The 18,874-nt window shown below is 34.9% G+C and overlaps 1 pseudogene; it reads left to right on the top strand.

Annotated features, from left to right (window-relative positions):
* Positions 1-8,217: 8,217 nt before the first annotated feature.
* Positions 8,218-18,874, top strand: part of LOC132803264 (pentatricopeptide repeat-containing protein At5g16420, mitochondrial-like) — a 79,090-nt pseudogene continuing 68,433 nt past the window's right edge.

An 18,874-nucleotide genomic window follows, 5' to 3' on the forward strand; every position in this document is an offset into this window, starting at 1 on the left:
CTTGAGATTATCATTACCAAGGAGAAGGAATATATATAAGGTCAAGTCTGAATCCTTTCAACATCCCAATATCATTCTTGAGACACTCTAAATTCTTCCAATTTCAACAGACTCCAAGAATCCATACCTTAAGCAATAAAAAAATTTTAACTTAATTCTAATATCACAACCAATACTATGAACTAATTACTAGATCCTCAACCATAGGAAAAGATTCAACGCTTTCTTATATTCTAACTATACCTCAAAAATCATATTCCTTATGAGGTTAAGCTATCACCAAGGATATTAATAACCTTAGCTCTATAAATCACTGGCAAAATAAAACCTTTAATCTCCAAGAAAATGAAATATCAAAATCTTCTTAGTTTCTATGAAACAAAAATAACTACGCTTGAACATTCTACTTCCCGCTTCCATTTGTCGACAACTTATGTACCTTGATTCCAATTCGGCAACTTTCTTTATCGTGCCAATCCACCAACAATACTTAGTGAGCGTTTGATACATTTTCACACCTTTGGAGTGTATCGCATACATCGAATCATGTGCTTCCTTTAGGATCTCCTTTTTGAACTCAACGATATCCTACTTTGGACTCTTAATTGGCGATACTTAAACCTTAAGTCATTCTTAGAAAAACCTTAACATAAATAAATAATAAAATATATTTGTCAAATATACCATCAACATAAAATATACAATTTATCAACCTAAATTAAATTTTCAACTTCCTCAAAAATCAAAAATCAAAATATAATTTATAAAATTTACTAATTAAATCAATGAAATAATAAATAATAAGATAGTTATTTTAATTAGTTTAAAATATCTTAACTTGCATAGGCAATTTTTAAAATTCCACATTGATACAATAATAAAAACATGGATAAATGCATTTTAATAATCATTTTAAAATAAGTAAAATGAATCGATTAAATAATAAAAGAAATATTTAAATCCATTTGAAACATGTATTTAAAATAAGAGTAACAATATAATAAAATTCATTTTAAATCATCCAATCAATTTAAACAATAAAGTCATAGTAAAATGCACATTTAAAACATTAATTGAATAAATGATAAAAACACATTTTATGTATAGTCTCATAATCAAGGTAAATTATAAAAACATGTCAAAATACATTTTAATTCACAACTTTAAATAAGTAATAAAATCAACGTAAATGAAATTCATGCTAAAATATCGATTTAAATAAATAATAAAACCATGAATAAAATAGCTTTAATTTCAAATATCACTTTGAAAAGCATTTAGTTTTTGATAATCGATTGGAAAAATATCTTGACACCTTAAGGTTGATCGACACACATCCATACTCAACAACAAGTATCGATTATGGGTGGTGACCTTGTTAAATCGTTGGTAGCCGATACACACCCTTAGGTAATCCTCCTTCTTCTCCATGAACGAAACGGATACCATTCACGATGATAAGCTTGATCTAGTGAAACCTTTATTCACCAAATATTGCAGCTAAGCCTTTCAGTCCTTTAACTTTGATGGAGTCATATGGTATGGCGGTACTGAAATAGATTGATGTCCAAAGTCAATTCAATAATGATTCGATATCCTTTTTACGGTCGTAATCCGGGCAACTTGTTGGGAAAACGCCTTTGAATTGCTTCCCACTATGAGCACTTCTAACACTCACCATCTACTCGAGCATCAACCACATAGGTTAAATACCCTTGACAACCATTCTTCGATAGCTCCTTGCAAACGAGGATAGAAGTTAACCACGATAAAGGCCTCCTAACTCCTCCACGAAGCACCACTTCAGGTAAGCTGAATCACTTTAACTTTACTCCTTTATCGTAGCAGTCCATAAACATAAGATGCATAACTACTCAATCCATACCTAGGACCACTTCGGATCCCGAAAAGATTCACAGAATTAGATTTGCCCCCATTACTTGACCTTCGATAAAGAAACGACAATCCTCGACCATTGACCAGGCCATAAGAATTCCCCATTAGGATAGGTGATTCTAATTGGCACCCTCGAAGATTAGAGTTATTCAAACTCGGGCAACGAATTTGCCTCGAGACAAGAGAAATAATGCTTCAAGATAGGTAGAACGAGAGATTAGACGGGGATGGGACGCACAACAATGCACAGTCCCTTAGGAATACTAGAACCTAGAGCTCTAATAGCAACTGTCAGGACCCGTCTAAAATTCCTCACCGGAATCCTAGACAAGCCCTGATCCCAGAGAAACACCATTGAACATTCCAATGGAAAATCCGGCAGCATCTCCCCTAAGGGTAGGACTTACCACAAAATTCCCTGCACATAAAACACACTCCAATAAACACCACCTTATTCCTCCCACCTTACTACACTTTGTTTCCACAAATTTACAGCACTCTAAAATAATAACAGGGAATCAGTAAGCAATTAAACAAATATCTGACCAATCTGTATACAGAGCATTATACAAATAAAGATGACTTTAATACAATGACAGATAAGGAAGCAATACAAGATGGAGAGGAAAAAGGGAGGAAAAGCTTCTCTTGGACTTTCGGCAATGAACTAAGACGTCGGGCTCGCCTCGGACGATCAACATGTACTAACCTGAACCTAGGGGAACAAAATTTAAAAACATGAGATGCTAATCATCTCAGTGAGTGACCCAATCTATATACACAATTATGGTAATAATAACAATCATAGTATACTTGGTTAATCAAGAATAAATAAATGATAATAAATTGAAAATAATATTTTAAACTCTCACCATTCACTCTGTTGAAAAAGTTCCCTTTTTAAAATATTTTACAAAACCCGCTATTTTTATGCCTCGAAAAACCAAGGAAAACAATTAGTCAATAGTTTTATAATAAAATACGATAATTCAAGAATCCAAATTTATAATGAAATAAATTGAAATAAAAATAACTTATAATAATTACTAAATAATTAATGCATGTCATAACAATTAATACCGAAATATTAATAAAACTCACATTAAAACAATTCATGAAATAATTAATTAATTAAAATAAATCAATTTATTGAATAATTAAGCAAAGGAAAAATTAAATCAAATTAAAACCTCCATTTGAAATAAATAGTAGAAACAACATTAAATATATTCTTAATTTAAATGCAATTTCAAAATATTTATTTTGAAATCCATGTTCTGAAAAACATTTGATGCGCCCACTATATTTTGAAATCAAAGTTTTCTTTGATTATTCCATGGATTTAATTAATAAATTTTATAATTTATATTTTGAGTTTATTTTTTTTTATGCTAAATTCCTTCAATCCAAGTTTATTTATGATTTTATTTATTTTATCTAATGATATCTTATTCTAAATTTAATAATTGGATTTTCTTTAAAAATGTTTTCAATGTATATATATATTGAGTTCTAAATTAATATTTGTATTTTATTAGCATTTTAAATTATTGCATTCCATTTAATTTAATATTTCCTTGATTATTTTGAATGTAAATTTTATTGTGATTTTGCTTATTTTGTTTATGACATTTTGTGTACAATTTAATAATTGTTATTAAAATTATTCTTGTTTCTTATTATACATTCTAAAATTTTAATTTAATGTATTTTATTTATAATTTATTTAATTAATTAATCCTTGATTTTTGGGGTGCAAATATTAGGTTTTGTGAAAATATTTTAAAAGGAGAACCTTTCCAACGGAGTGAATGGTAAATATTTTGAGGGAAATATTATTTTCAATTAATTATTATCTATTTATTTATTTATTTATTTTTAATTAATCAAGTGTACTATGATTATTATTACTATTATAATTATATAATAGATAGGATCACTCACTGAGATGATTAGCATCTCATGTTTTTAAATTCCGTTCCCCTAGATTCAAGTTAGTAGACGTTGATCGTCCGGAGGTGAGTTCGATGTCTTGTTCGTTGCTGAAGTTCAAGGAGCCGTACGTGTATTGTTTCTTGTATCCTTTGTTGTATTAAATTTCAAATTTAATTGTATCTTGATAAAGCTCTGTATACTGTTTTGGACGTTTATATATTTAATTATGCACTGATTCCCTATTATTTATTTGAGTGCTGCAAATTTATGGGATTAAATTATAATAAGGTGGGAGGAATAGGATGGTGTATATAGAAGTGTGTTTTCAGCGCAGGAAATTTGTGGTAAGTCCAACCCTTAGGGGAGGTTCTGCCGGATTTTCCATTGGAGGGTTAGGTAGGTATCCTTGGGATCAGGGCTTATCTAGGGTTCTGGTGAGGAATCTTGGATGGGTCCTAATAAAAGGGGCATTGAGGTTGACAAAAATATAGCTCGAACAATTTTTGAAGCCAAACTGCCGCGAAATAAAAAGGAGCTGCAAAGTCTTATTGGGAATATCAACTTCCTTAGAAGATTCATCTCTAACACATCTGGGAAAATTCAACCTTTTTCAGAGTTACTAAAATTGAAGAATGAAGAAGAATTTAAATGGGAAAGTCACCACCATGAGGCATTTGATCGAATAAAAGAATACCTGGTAAAACCACCTATCATTATGCCTCCATAGAAAAATCAGACGCTCAAACTTTATATTTGGGCCGCAGAAAATTCTATTGGCTGCCTGCTGCCCCAAGATAACGAACTCAAAAAAAAGTAGGCTGTATATTAATTGAGTAGAATTCTCATACCAAATAAGCTGAAGTACTCTCCTATAGAGAAGTTATGCTTGGCGTTGTATTTTGCAGCAACAAAGTCACGACACTACATGTTATTGACTGTTGTATTTATTATTTCTCAAACTGACTTAATCAAGTATATGCTGTCAATCCATTATCAGAGGGCGGATTGGAAAGTGTATAATATCATTGTCAGAATTTACATTTAAGTACGTGTCCCAAAAAGCAGTGAAAGGACAGGCTTTGGCTTAGGCTTTGGCAGACTTTCTAGCCAATTATCCGTGTTTGGAGATGGATGGTGAAATGGATTTAGTAGAGATAGCTTCAATTTCTTTTACACCTTGGAAATTGAGTTTTGACAGATCAAGGATGCAAACTTCAGCAAGGGTGGGAATTGTAATTGAATCCCCTAAAAGACGAAAGACATAATTTTTATTCCAACTCGCCTTTAAATGTTCAAATAATCAGGCCTAGTATGAAGCTTTAATCATCGACTTGGAAATTTTGAAGGAACTGAGAGTGTCTACAGTTGAAATAATTGGCAACTTAATGTTGGCCCTCAAACATTTGACGGGTGAATATAGTTATCAAGCTTGGCTTTATCTGAATATTACATGGTGGCACATCAATGTATACTAAGTTTTGACGATGTAATCCTTCAACATATTCCAAAGGAATTGAATTTTGAGGCCAACGAAATAGCCCAGATAGCATCAGGAGTACACATTCCGGCTGAGTTGACAGAGAAGGTCATAAGTATACGGAAGAGGAATCTTTCAATGTTGAAGGAAAGATTCACGACAGGAGAAATCTTTTGTGTAGAGATAGATGAAAATGACTGGAGATTTCCATTGGTAAAATACTTGGAGAATCCCAATGGAAAGAATGATAGAAAGACTCGCCTAAGAGCAGTTTAATATGTCTTATTTGACAAGTAGTTATATAAGAAAGGTCAGGATAACTTACTTTTGAAATGCTTAGGTAAACATGAAGTAATGTTAGTAATGGCTGAGGTGCATGAAGGTATCTGCGGTGCACACCAAGCAGGAACAAAAATGAAGTGGTTGGTAAGAAGAGAAATTTATTATTGGTTGACTATCCTGTCCGATTGCATTAATTATGCCAAAGGGTGTACGACTTTTCAATGTCATGGTCCAATACAACACATCCCGGCCATACCATTGAACCCGATAGTAAAGCCTTGGCCGTTTCGAGGTAGGGCTATAGATTTGATTGGAAAGGTGTATCCTCCATCGAGCAAGTAGCATACGTTCATCATCGTCGCCATCGACTACTTCAGTAAGTGGGTTGAGGCATTACGGATGAAAAATGTGAATCAAGTTGATGTGATCAAGTTCATCAAAGAAGATATAATCCATAGGTTTGGCATAAAAGAAACTATTACTGCCAATCGCAGAATGGTATTCACTGGTGAAGCGGTTGAAATATTCGCCAACCACATATTTTGCTCAGGCCAATAGTTAGGCCGAGGCAACAAATAAAGTCCTGACAGGCATCTTGGAAAAAATGGTAGATGAAAATTTGAGGGATTAACACAACTTACTATCTGAAACTTTGTGGGCTTATCAGACATCAAAGAGTTCTGGTATTGGAACCACACCTTTCACACTAACGTATTGGCACGATGCTATTCTACCAATAGAAATAATTATGAGATCTTTACGAATTGTCCAGTAACACAATCTTACTCCGATCGAATACAGTCAAGCCATGATACAAGAGATAGAATAATTGGACAGAGTGAGATTGGCTGCATTGGCTCGTCTCCAAATACAGAAGAAAGCTATGGCAAGGGCATATAATAAGAGAGTGTGATTCAAGGACTTCGGTGAAGGGGACTTAGTGTGGAAAGCAATTCTAACAATTGGTTCCAAAGATCCAAAATATGGCAAATGGTCTCCTACTTGGGAAGAACCTTTCACTATCACCAAAATATTAGGGAAGGGAGCGTATCAATTTCAAGACATTGATGGTGCAAAGCATTCCAACCCGATCAACGACCACTTCTTAAAGAATTTTACCCAACTAGTTGGGAAGCACATGAAACAATAAAGGCAAAAGAAACTAGTTAAGCGTAGTAAACAAGAGATTAAGTCTTGTACTCATTATATCATTTGGCATTAATAAAGTTTAAGACTGAAATTTTCACGGCGATTATTACCCAACTAGTTGGCTTGGCCAATGTTGGTCGCTTGTAAAATATAATTGTTATAAGCTGGGTTTGAAAAACTTAGGCATAGGATAAATTTCATTGCCAATATCAAACAAGACTTAATAAATTGGAGAAGATACAATTGCTTGGCCGACAAATGGCTAAGAATAAATTTATTAAGGAGCCATACAATTTAGTGGACTGGTCTAACAAAACAAATAAAAAAATATCTAGAGAAAAAATAAAAAAAATAAAAAATACTAGAGCAGTGGATAGCTTTTCTTCCAACTCCTCGATTTCAATAGCTAGAGCATTGGCTTCTTGCTTTTTTGTAGAATGGTCAGCATGCAAGGAAGCAAAATTAGCTTGGAGGTTAGAAAAAGAAGTGGAAAGTTTTTTGGGCTAGTCAATATCCCACTATGCAGAAAAAAAAGGAATCCACATGCTGATGAAAAGAGGTATGGATCTCAGATGATGCCGAATGACTTGTCTAGTTTTGCTCGTGCTTCATCTTTAGTTAAGGCCTCAAAACCTCCTTTGAAAAAGCTAACAATATAGTCAAAAGCTTTTTAGACTTTTTCAACTTTAGAATCGTCTGCTTTTGTCTGAGTGACAACTGGAGTTTCTACGGTTGGAGTAGGCAAGACTGGTCCAAGAAGGTCATCAACATCAAGGAAAGTATTCTCTTCAAGGTCAAATTCAGCCAGAAAAATGAAAGATTCCTACAAATAAAATAATAGATAAAGAAATTATTTCAACATTTAAGGTAACTTGAAGTGTAAAATATATATATACCTTGGATTTGTTTTTTGTTGTGATGGAGGACGGTTTGGGAACGGCAAACGAGGCTGGAGGAAAAATAGAAGATTCGGCCAAAGGAGAAAGAGATCGTTTATCCAAAGTTTGGCCATTCTGTCATGGTAAAAAGAAATTTAATGAGTTGACATGCATGAATAGTGGAAAGAAAAGGCCAAAGGTGGTATGCCTTCATATTAATAATATCACTATGCATGTCATTTGTTGGAGATTGATCACCATGAGAAGATGGGACGATAGCCTTTTTATCTTTGCATGCCCGATATGGTTTTTTTTTTTCTTTCCATTTATTGGAAAAGTTAATTTTAATATAATAAAACTAAAACCACATTTACAGTGCTAAGTTATACCTGATTCGGGGTTACAGGTTTGTCCCCCTTTTTTTTTTTTTCATTTTTTGGAGGTGGTTTCATCGACAAACAAAGGAGATAAAAGTTAAATGTCAGATGAACAACCTACAAAAGTAAAACAGTTAGTTCAAGCAAAACCACATTTGTTGAAGGTTGTTTTTTGCATAAAACTTACTAATGTCTAGAGATTGGTTGGAATGTGGAGGCAAAAATGAATCCACTATCTGTGTGGAATGACCATCAACAGCCTTGGTACTGGCATCGTGTTTGGAAAGACATGGATGGCAACATCCTCAACAGGGCACCTGAACATAGAATGGACAATCTTGGTCCACCAATCATTGAAGTTCCAAGTGGTATTTGGATTAGACAAGAAGACACTGTACTTGAAAGAATAATTGGATTGCTTGAAGGTAGTATTGCATTTCCTGAATTCTCATGGGAAGATACCCATGGTATAGGAGTAGCTTAGGAAAGACCAAATTGTCAAGCCATGAGGTTTGGACAGTAGACTTCTACATCGCACTGATTAGATTTGAATTTTTGGTCGAAAGGAAAATCTCGATTGATCACCATGTTGGACCAAATAATCTTCAAAGTCTTCATTAATGGAGGATTTTTCTCTATGCCCTGGTAAGGATTAAGTGTAATACTCAACTAAGAGGGAAGAAAAGGATATCTGGTTAGCATAGAAAAAGTTTCCAGAATCCGGTGGTCTGTGGAGTAGAAGAAGTCAAAGCAATCTTTGGTTGAATGTCCCTGCAAACCATTTTGTAAGTTTTGATGGCCTAGGAGAGTATTGGGTTGGCTTATGGACAGAGACGGCCCCTTCTCAATAAAGTAAGCGGGGAGCCAAAGCTATAATATCCATAGAAGACCAGCATGGTGCGGGTCCATGTTAGCAGCGACGACATTATTGATTCCACGATACAGGTGACTAAGAACAAGCGGCACAAATGCATAGGTGAATCAACAGCAAGAGCTTCAGCAATGTGAATGTACCCTTTCGTCACCTGCATTGAAGGCACGCAAAAGATGTTCCTGCACAACCACAATAGAAGAAAAGAAAGGTGTTCTTGATCTGAGGGTGGTTTGTCTTTGCCTTGGATGTTCTTCAAGAAGTGGTTGTAGAAAGATTCATGATTTGGAAAGTTGGCTTCTTCATATTGCAGCATACTATCTCAAGATAGAGCAGTAATGGACAAAAGTTTGCCATGAGGTCTAAGGCCGAGGAGAACAACTAGATCCATCAAGGTCGGTGTCATCATCCCAAACCTGAAATAAAAAGCATTGGAAACGGAACACCAAAAACAAAGTGCAACTGCAATTAGGCCTTTGTCACATAGGATGTCAAGATAGGATAGACGTATTGCAGCATAAATTCCAGATTTTTTTCAAGTACCATCGTAATAGAGGTCTAGATGATCCACCCAAGTAATCCACTCTGAATATGTGACTGGCCATGACTTGAAAGGTTTAGAATATTCCTGCTTAGCCCAATCCAATTATGATGAGGAGAATGGTAGAACTTTATCCGAGCGAGTTCGGAATACAACTTCAACTTCACAAAATATTTTGTCTTTGAATTGAGGGCCAAGGCTAAATTCCTGGTAGAGTTGGTTCCTCTCAATCAAAATCCGGTTGTCAATAGCATTTTTGGTGTGATTGATAGCATTCTCAAGCTGCTTCGCATATGACAATTTGTCTTTATTGGTGGCCTGCCATATATAAAAAAAAATACTTCAGAAAAAAAAATATATATATATATATATTTAGTATGGTAAATTAAGGCCATTAGTACCTTTGGCTGTGAAGATGAATCGTGAGCTTCATTATTTTTTGTGTCGCGGCTTTGGTAAAGCTGTGTCCTCATGTTTAAAAATTGAGCTGATTATCTAAACAAAAAAATCAACGGCTTGAATGAGGTTTAAACAAGCCATGGGTTGAAAATTAGGAAGGCTACCGGCATGTTTTGATGCTACATTTATATATATATATATATATAAAAGGACTGCATTCATGCTTTACAAATATATGCATATATAAAAAATATATATATATATATATATTTTTAAAAAGGGCATGAGATGTTTTGAGATATATATATATATATAAGTTTTAATGCCTTGATGCTTTGTATATATTGGGAGCATGTTTGAGTGGCTAGAAAGTAGACAAGTGGTTTTTTCTTTTTATGCCAGATATGCAAAGTGAAGCGTTACATAAGCTCAAGGGAAAGTTATTACCAGATGCTGGAGATTTTTAAAAAAAAAAAAAAAAAAAAAAAAAAGATGAGGCCAAGAACGACTTTCTGGATAGCAAAAGCTTTACAATTGTCTAGGTCTATATGTGGAGGTTGTAACCGGTAAGAGAAAGAAAACCATGAAACCTTCGTGCAGTTAGTCATATATACAGATATTATTCGGTCTGAAGTTAGGACACTATTCAGTTTCACGCATTCAAAAGAATCAATGACACAGAGGCCGAAATGATGGAGGACCTAACAGTACGATCCGCGATGCGATTCCGCTGTCGGCGCGGTTGCAAAAGGAAAAGGCAGTTGGCTTCAAGCTGCTTTGGGAGTTGTAGCGGCGTGAGAATCTTTAAAAAAAAATATTTGGGAGTGCCATCATGCTTTACATGGATTTAAACAGTAAAAGGTTAATGCTTGGTCATGATTGAAAGCTTGGAGCAAGAGAAGATGGGCTTACCTGTCTATGGACGGTTTATTTCCTTTCCAGCATCGTTTGGAGGAAGAAGAAATTCGTTGTTTGGAAGGCTGTTTCCATGCCTAAGCAATAGCTGGGGTTGTATTGGCTGCCATTAAGAAGAGGTGGAGAAGCTTATTGGCTTTTGGGTAATGGTACATACAATGAATTTTATGATAGATTTTTTACGGGCAATAAGTCAGGATTATCAAAGTGTAGCAGTGATCCCAGTTATCAACAAGAGATAAAAATAAATAAATAAATGAATGAAACAAGTGCAGCATGGGTGCGTGTGTAATTAGCATGCATAGATTGTAATGATGAATAAACATCAAGCTTTACCTATGGAGCCATGATCTTGCACGATATGAAATGTGCATGCATAGAGGCAGCATGGAGCAAAGTTTGGTGGGTGAGAGGTTTCTAGATATAATCTACGGAACTTATGCTTGACGGAGGATTAGAGAGAGGAACGGCCTTGGCTATAAAGATGGGAATTCTATATATTTCATGTATATGTCTAGGGTTGTTTTATCTTCATAAGATATATATGCAGTGTAATGAAATTTGGAAAAGGTTTGAGAAATCCCTTTAATTTGGAGGCTTGAGATGGAAGCTTTTGTGAAAGTAAAATTTTCGGGGTTAATAAGATGGAATTGTTTCTAGTATGGTTATTTGATATTCGGTGGGATCCATAAGGCAATCAGTACACGCCTGGAGGATGAATTTGGTTATTGCACGTGTCATATCAATCTTGGCTTGGAAGGATTTTTTGTATAAATTTGGAATGTAATATCATGGTTGGCAAAACAAGGCAAAATGTGGCTAATAGATGCATGAGCTATGTTCATGATTGGAAAGTCGAATGGCCATCAATTCACTTATTTTGAGATTGCATGGCTAGCTATAATTTGAAAGTCATATCTACATTAATCATGGCTCGGCTTGGAGATAATAAACCGTGTATCGGTGGTATATAATATTCATATATATTTGTTTCTCAAATTTTGGAAAGAACGTTGATGCTATTGAATGCATGGAATATTCTCTTTAAAAGATTTGAATGGGAAGCTTCATAAGAGCTCATTAAAAGGTATTTTTTTGCCTTTGAAATGGGAAAGCATTATCTGTCATAGATGTATATTTATTTTGGCCTAGAATCTTGGTGCTGAGAGGGAATTGCAGTGTGGAATGTCAAATGTTTTTAATCTCATATAATCTCTTCAATATATTCTTTGTTAGAGGGATTAATTGAGGTGGCCATTGAATGGGTATCAATGTTTTGCTTGGTTTTTACGTGATATATGCAAGGTGGAGAAGATTGATTGGAGGAAGTCCAAATTCAATCTCAAATATGGTCATATTCATTATGGAAAGAATAAACTATCAAATTTTCATGTATAGATAATTTCCTCTTGGAAAATTTAACTTGGAAATTTTGGCAATCCTTGATCGGCCGAACTAATGAATTGGAAGTGTGGAAGCTGATTTCCCAATTGAATGTGTAATTATTTGGAGAATATCATGGGTGGGCATTGGATGAGATTATATTTTGATTCTTCACTTTTCAGTAAAGATATTCATTATTAGACCTGTCAGGACCCGTCCAGAACTCCTTCCCCGGAACCCTAGACAGCCCCGATCCCAGGGAAACCCTACCGGACCCTCCAACGGAAAATCCGACAGAGCCTCCCCTAAGGGATTTACTTACCACAAATTACCTGCACTGAAAACGCACTTCTAAAAACATCCCCTTATTCCTCCCACAAACTACAAACTGATTCCACAAATTCCAGCACTTCTCAAAAGCAACAACAGTCCAGTGCATAAATAAAACAGAAATATCCCAATAGTATACAGAGCTTTAAGAAGTGCTAAACAACAGAAATACAACAAGGCTGAAAAGAAATAATACACTGAAATGAAAGAGTACAAAGAAACTTCTCGAAACACAACAGCAGCGGAAACTTGGTTCGCTCCGGAAGAACGCCTACCACCACTTGCACCTAAGGGAACGGAATTTAAGAGTGTGAGATGCTAATCATCTCCATGAGTAACCCGAACTACTGAACACCTTTTTTGCGATAATAAAAATAATAATAATAGCAATTAATAAATAAATAATAATTACTGTTGGAAAATAATAATTTCCCTCAAAACTCTCACCAATCGCTCCGTTTGAAATGTTCCCTTTTTAAAACCTTTTCGCAAAACCCAATGTGCATACCTCCCGAAAACCAAGGGATAAACCATTTGATAAACAATAAGTAAATAAAGACATACCCCAAATATATAATAAAAATATAATAAATTATAGTAAATAAATTTTGAACACCTTTGGGGTTTAAACCATTATTTGCATAAACCATTACTTGCAATTTATACCGACGCACCACACCATATACCGGTGATGCCCTCCGATACCCAGCTTCCCGAGCACCGACTGGCGGGGGGTTAAAGAGAGAAACCTGCAGCGGTCACTTCGGCGTCCCGACAGTACCGACTGCTAAAAAAACCATCACCCGGCCAAGGAGGGGGGCGGCTGTGGCCAATAACAACTTGCTTGCCCACGGTCCAATGGCAACTTGCTAAACCACATAATAACCGCGTGCTAAACCATGTGTCCATACACCATACACCAGAACACCAATACTGTATAAGTGCGTCTAAAAATAAACAATAACAACCAACCGTACCGTTTTTCCAAAAACCACCGTGGGAAGTATACCATATTTTCACAAAACACCATCCCACATATTTTAATTTAATAACCCGGTACGAAACATTGATAACCAACAAATCACAACTTTCTCGAAGTACGAGATGCAACCGTAAAAATACCGCGGGCATAATTTATAAAATTTAACTAAATATTTTCATAAAATATTTAACCCAATTATGCCCGAGAAATCACATTTGAAACCACGTAAAATTAATACCGAAACATACCTTGCTCATGCATAACAAATAAATTAAATTAAACCGCATTAAAACCATAATTAAACCACACCACATGAGCATAATTTAAATACTAAATTAAATACCAATTAAATATAATTAATTGTCCAAAATAATTTTTGAAGATGGGTCACTCACCTGGAGCGTGCAAATCAACTAAGATCCTCCTCGGGATCAACTCCACTATTCCCGCGTGCACCTAAACAACCACAGTGCACAAACCAAAAATATTAATATTTTATTCGGGTAATTCCCAAATGGATACCCGACGACATCTAAAGGGTTACGAGTTATATACCGAATCAAAGCTCACGTGATGAGGATCACGGATTCGGTCTTACTTTCCGGTGATCGGACCCGACGGGGTCGGAATCTCGCCGGAAAGCTTTTCGAGTTTCGGCTCTGCAATTCTCCCAAACCGTCGTGAATTGGCGGAAATGGAAGCCGGATTCGGGTTCAGGAGGTCGAACACTGCGGACTGGAGCTGGCCGGAATTTCGGGTACTCGCCGGAACAGTACTTTCCGGCGAGCCGCCGCGGTCACCGGCAACCGTCGCCGGCGGCGGCGCGTGCGGTGGGCGTTGGTCGTGAAATTTTGCAGACTTGTAGATCTTGAGGAGAGCAACCCAACGGGACCAGCGGTGAGCAAAACGGAGGTCGGACGGCGGAGAAATCTCGGTTTGAAGATTTCAGGCCCCTCGCCGGAAAACACTCCAATCCCGGCGCGTCGGTGGTCCGATGGCCATGATTTTTGGTGGGTCGGCCGGACTTGAGGAGAGCATCAAGGCTAGTTGGCGTGTGTGGCCGGAAAATGGCCGGAAAAGGGTCGATTCGCGGTGGCCGACGGTGGAGGGGAAAAAGTCACCGCCGATCTTCGGAGGTCCGATCCGGGCGCGTCCCGCGGCCGTTCGCCGTGAAACTTGGAGGTTTTGCCGGAAATGAGGAGGGCAACGTTGCTGGCCGGCGCGTGTACTGTAGATCGGCCGGAACAGTGGAAAAATTCCGGTGGCCGGCGGTCCTCTGTCTCTCTCTTTCTCTCTCCTCTCTCTCTTTCTGTCTCTTCCCCGGGAATTTTATCAAATAAAAACCCCTATGTGACACTGTTCATGCCACGTGGACCAATCAGAAGCTGACACGTGGCATTTCACTGTTCACAGACCCAAAAACATTAAAATAATACGGTATCCGGTAAACTTCAAACGTCCATAACGTTTTGAGCGTGCCGCTAGTCTGTGAACTCGTATTGACGAGCACTTCACAACCATGCACGAGTCAAAGCTCAATCCCCCATAAACAAAAAGTCAACTCCGGCACCCCTGGACAGTTTGGACCGCAACTTGTTTTGCCCATAACTTTCAAACCGTAGCTCCGTTTTCGACGTGCTACCAGTCTACGAACTCGTGGCATCGTGCACTGCGCCACGGTACCCTGGTCAACTCAAAATTCCCACCGAGTCAAAAAGTCAACTTTTGACCCCTTCAGTCAACGGTCAACGGTCAACCTCGGTCAACGTGCACGAATTCCGGTGCGATTTGGGGCGGGGTGTTACAAGACCTGGAAACTTTTGGAAAAGATTGTATGGAATTTGGATGGATTTTGTTTTTGGTTTGTATGGCTAAGGTGCTGTTTTGGTTGCTCATGATATGCAAGATTGACTACCAAAATTGGAGAGCATGGGTTTAACAATTTTAGAAGCAATATGGAGCTTTCTTGTTTAATGAAATCTTGAGCATAGTAATTTAGCACATGACATGAGCAAAGGAATTGGTATGGGGATGCTGCGTGGGATTCTTATGCTAGGAAACATGGTCATGCAATTAAATAGCAAAATGGTATAGATGATTTTTGGCAAGACGATGTGGTCGGCATGCATTAAAGTTAAAAGATCGAGGCCAAGAGCTAGTTCAATATTGCTTTGCAATTTTTTTCATTTTACTACAAAATCAAAAACCAAGGGGGAATGTTTAGACCATAATATTAATTTTCTAAATTAATATTTTAATTAATCAAAGTATTATTATTGGGAGATTAATTAAGAAGCTTTAATCCCACATTGATTGGAGGTAGCAAAGAGACAGGACTTGCACATATATAAATTAAGATTTTGAATTTGGAGTTTTGGAAAAAATCCCATATCAGAAATGTGTGAAGCAAATCAAAGTTCTCTACATATATAAATAGGAGCTTTATTGGCTTTGTGAGGGATCTCCACATATGTCTCTACATACAACTATACACTAGACTATCTAGTTTATTCTTTTTTTTATAATTTTCTTTCAATTAGTCTATCATTAGTAGTTGTTCTTAGTTGAAATTTTAATTTTAAAAGTACTTTAATCATTAAGACCATCGGACCTCTATAGATTATTTTTGTTCTCCAATAATCAATACAGAGAAGTTTGATTCAATTGGTGCACATATTTCTTTTATTTCTTTGAACTATTACAAGATTATTGTTAAAGCTGGAGGATCCACAAGCAAAATATACGACAACGATTATCTATCTTTGGGAAGGTTTCCTTAAAAAATATGATAAATGAGAAATAAAACGCTGAGTTTTTTTGCTATGTAAGTTGGACCCCAAGACTTGGTAGCCAAAGATCGATGTTGACGTGCAAAATTGTTATTCACAAAAATTTGGTGATTTAATATCTCTTTTGCAAAAGGGTAAGACATTAACATGTGTGTGGTGTCACGGATCTACTTTGGAATAAGCAAAAATGGACTCTCACACTAGGTGTGTCCAATGTGGTTTGCACATACACCTAAGTCAATAATCACATTAAATTATTATTAAAAATATTAAGTCAATAATCATGTTAAAATATTATTAAAAATATTAAGTCAATAATCATGTTAAAATATTATTAAAAATATTAATTAAATGATGTAAAAGAATTCTTTAGTATTCTTAGTTTGAAGAAAAATTCATACAAAAGGTATGCCTATCCTAAACATTCTTTAGATTTTATTAATAAATCTGTTTAATCCTACCTTTTAATCTATATACTACTTAAACATATAAAACGAAATACAATATAAAAAGTATTCCAAACTAAATTATGAAAATGGAGCAAAGAAATACAAAAGGCATGACTATCTTTAAACTTTATTATTAAATCTTCCTAATCTCACCTCTTAGTCTAGACACTACTTAAACATATGAAATTAAATACAATCTAAAAAGTATTTTAATTGAAAAATTAAAATGGAGCCAGAAAAAAGAAGAAATATTGGAAAGATGAGAAAGATTGGTAGCACTAACAAAGTTTTAAAAACCATATTGCATCCATTTGACGGTCATAAATATAAAACATAGATATGTAAAACCAATATTAATTAATTAGAGAGTAAGCAAAATAAAATCATTTAAAAATCATATCATATCCATTTAGAAGGACAAATGTAGAAAGTAAATTTATAAAATTAGCATAAATTAATTAAAAAGGAGATAAAAAATAGTAAAAAAACCTAAAAACCATATTGCATCAATTGAGAGCCACAAATATAAAGGATAATAAAATCAATACTAATTAACTGGAGAGTAAGAAAAATAAAATTACATTAAAAACTATATTATATCCATTTAAAATAACAAATGTAAAAAACAAATTTGTAAAATCAACACTAGTTAATTAGTGTGTTAGTAAAAAAAAAAAAAAACACTAATTAATTGGAAAACAAGTAAAAAATAATAATAGCATATACTTAAAAAAAGTAAATAAAAATTGAAAAAATTACGCACATGCCATTTAACCATTTATTGGCATTTTTAGTATAGATATAGAGTCTTTCTATATGGTCAGGTCGGGCCTAACCATAGAAAGTGCAGACCAAAAACATGCCAAAAAGTTGGATTATTGGATTTTATTCGGACGGTTCAGATTGTAAGGAAGCTCACGTGCAAAAAATTACCATTCGCACCGAGCCTCTTCTCCTCTTCTCCTCTAATACCCATTCACACCACCCTTCTTCTCCTTTGATACCCATTTGCACCACTCCTCTTCTCCTCTTCTCCTATTCTCTTTTGATTCTCATTCGCATCTTCCTCTTCGCTTATAGTGTTTTTTTCCTCTGCTTCACCACCATCTCTAGCTGGCATGCAAGCTGTTCTAGTCCCCTGTACCAAACTCAAACTTACCAAAAAAAAAAAGAAAGAAGAAGAAAAAAGTTACTCAAAAATTAGAAAAAAAATTACAAAAGAATTACTCAAAAAAATACCATACCAAATTTTTTTTCAAAAAATTACATAAAAAAATTTAAAGCCGGCTTTGGCCCACTAATTTTTTGTTTTTGTTAATTTTCAATTGCGTAATTTCCAATCGGCTCCTTTTTTTTTTTTAAACTTTTAATTTTGTAATTTTCAATTGTCTCCCAATTATTTTTTTTTGGGTTAAGTTTAAATTTTGTAATCTTAAATAATACTTGTAAAAGTACCAAAAAAATTTTAAAAAATTACAAAAGAATTAAAAAATGAAAATAGCAAAAAAAAATTTACAAAAGCCTTTTACAATGTAAAAGCGTTGGCTTTGGCCTCTTAAATTTTTTGTTATCTTTCAATTTTGTAATTTTCAATTGGCTTTCAATGTTTTTTTGTTAAGTTTGAATTTTATATTTTGAATAATACTTTTAAAAATATTAAAAAAACTAAAAAAAATTATAAAGGAATTAAAAAAATAATCAAATTTTTTTTAAAATTTACAAAAGGTTTAAAGCCGATGCTAACAAAAATGAAAGCAGATGCTAACAAAAGTTGTTAGCGTCGGCTTTTACAAATTTTTTTTAAATTTTTTTTGTTACTTTTTTGTAAATTTTTTTATGGTTCGGTTAAAGAAACCAAACCATGTTGTCTAATATCATGTTTAGTTTTTACAAACTAAATTGGTTGTGAATCTATTTTATGAATTTATTTTGATCATTATTTTTTATGGATGATCTATGTGAGAATTTGTTCCAAACTAGCTTCACTACCATGAAAAAATTAATTTAGTATTCAAAAATATTAGATGCAATCTATCCTAGTAGTGATTTCTTCGCAGCCATGCTTCTTATACATACTTTGGCTTTGTTTATAATGTGGAATTGAAACCAAACTGTTGTTAGTTAAGAGGAAGTAACACATATTGTACTAAAAAAGATGTTCATGAAGTTGTTTTGGACCATTATTAGCAATACCTAAACTGAATCGGTTTACATTCTCTTG

This window comes from Ziziphus jujuba, chromosome 3 (assembly GCF_031755915.1).
Source record: "Ziziphus jujuba cultivar Dongzao chromosome 3, ASM3175591v1".
Classification (NCBI taxonomy): domain Eukaryota; kingdom Viridiplantae; phylum Streptophyta; class Magnoliopsida; order Rosales; family Rhamnaceae; genus Ziziphus; species Ziziphus jujuba.